The following is a 2,552-nucleotide window of genomic DNA, read 5'->3' as shown; positions in this document are numbered from 1 at the left end:
TTTTCATAGCTTATGATCTGTCAAATTTGTAGTTTTCTTTATTGGTTTTGAGTGTTTATCTTAAAACTCAAGTTTTTTTTGGTTCTTTGCTTTTGGTGTAAATCGAACAGATTTGTGGAGTCGTTTAAATATGTTGAATTTTAAATATATTGGATTTTAAACTGTCATACAGTTTTTTTCATCGATAGTCTGTAATTAGAACCATAACTCTTATTTATTCAAATTGTATTAATATGTAAAGATTAAGTGTAACCTATATCATCGTTAAATCTTGTCTTATAAAACCAGTGAAACTTTAAAATCGTTAAAATTCATGGCTCCCGCCGCATTGCGCGGGTACACAACTAGTTTTGTTTATAATATTGAGTTTTTAAGTATTATGCATCAATAAACAGTACCTCATGTATCAAAATGATTTTTAAGAGTTTTTGTCAAATATTTTATAATATAGTAATTCAAGTTTAATAATGAAATAATTTATTTTTGGTTTAATAATATAACGTTTTATAAAGATAATAATTAAGTATTCTGTCAGAACTCAATAATTATCCTAATTATATTTTAGATTTTTTATATTTAAAATAAGATGTTTATCCTGTATTTGATAATATTTATCTGCAGTTAGTTACATGAATTCAAATATGAAACTTTAATAAGTTGTRYTTACGCACAATCTACTTGTAATCTTGAGTTTTAAGTAATATCCATTAATAAACAGTACTTTATGCATAAAAAATGGTTTTTAAGAGTTTTTGTCAAATGTCTTATAATATAGTATAGATTATAACTTTAATAATAAAAAATCAAATAATTTCATTAAAATTATAGATTACTTACCTTATTCAAAGTTTTAAGTTAAAATCTCATAAAGTTAATAATTTTTTATTTATTGATTTATTTAATATTTTTACTTATTTTAAATTACCATCTGAAAAAGTTTAATAAAATTCGGGAAAAAAAATTAATTTTATTTTATATCAACCGGTTGTTTTTTTATTAATTGCACTTACTCCTGTTATTGCATACCTTTATTTAAAATTTATTTTATATTAATTAACTAAATTTGTATACCATAGGGTGCGCTTGGTATGCAGATTACATGGGATGGGACGGGACGAGATAAAAAAAATAGTCCCATATTTGACATGCCATGGACAAAAAATACATAGGACAAGATGAGACTATTTTTAAAATTAATGGGACAAAACTTGATATTTTTTGTTCCACCAAAATAGATGGAACAACATGAGACTGAATATAAAATAACTATATTACCCTTATTTCTTCCATTAAAAAACCTAATTATCCCACCATTTGTGTTGTGAAGTATCGCCTGCTTCATCACAACCTCGTCTTCTTCCACATCGGCTCAATCGTCTTCTTCCACCATCCTCCATCGCCTCTTCTCCTTTGCAATCGGTACGATTTCTGCATTTCTTCATCTTGCTTCTTTGCCTGCGTACGATTTCTATGCTTTTGAAACAGTGTTTCTGTTGGGTTTTCTTAAATATGCGTATGGACAGCTCAAGTTCTCGTGAATGGGGTTTATGTGGATTTTATTACCTGTATAAAGAAGCTCCACCTGGGTTTTCACTGGTTGTGATATTGTGAATTCATATAGTCTAGAATGCCAGGAAGCAATTTCTCGCAAACTATGTATTAAACTTGATTACACAAACTATGTAATTAAAATATATTTTGGTTAATTTGTTGTCATTTTACAATCATTATATGATATAAAATAACATTGAACATCATTTAAGGGTAATATGGTCATTTTAACAGTTTTGTTCTGTCATGTCCTAATCGTACCAAACATAAGACAAACAATTAGTCCTGTCCCGTCCCGTTCTGTCCCGTCCCGTTCTGTCCAGTCTAGTCTGCGTACCAAACGCTGCCATAAGGTCCAAATATGTAATTTATTAAAATCACTTTTTGGATTATTTAACTCGGATGGAGAGACAAATATTAAAGCAAAACGAAAATCACAGTGAAAAAACCAATTTTTATAGATAAGGGACAAAAACTGTTATAAACATCAAACTAGAGTATCAAAAATGATTGTTTACTCTAAATGTATTTATATTTGTTAAATAGTATTTGCACAATACAGCGAGATATATCTTGAATTTAACGTTTTGTTTTATTCTTTCTCTAGAAATGTTATAATACAGTTTTTATGTGGTTTTCAGGAAAGAATAATGTTTTTATTTATAAATAAAAATATAAATTTGAAAATATCATAAAATTTCAAAAATAAATATATCAATATTAGTATCAAATTAACTATTTGAAAGTTCATTTTTTTATGTAATTTTTTTAATTTTATTATAATTTAATTTAGATTTAATAATAAAGTAATTTAGTTTTGATTTAATAATATAATCTATACTATATTATAAAGCATTTGGCTAAAACTCTTAAAAACTCTTAAAACTCTTAAACTCTTAAAAACTCTTAAACTCTTAAAAACTCTTAAACTCATTCATCCCTATCCAATTTCATCCCATATCTGAATTCGTGTAACTAACTGCAGATAAACACAATCAAAT

Source organism: Cynara cardunculus (assembly GCF_001531365.2).
Source record: "Cynara cardunculus var. scolymus isolate 2C chromosome LG 9, CcrdV1, whole genome shotgun sequence".
Lineage (NCBI taxonomy): Eukaryota > Viridiplantae > Streptophyta > Magnoliopsida > Asterales > Asteraceae > Cynara > Cynara cardunculus.
The sequence above is the reverse complement of the archived record's forward strand: the minus strand, read 5'-3'. Positions refer to the sequence as shown.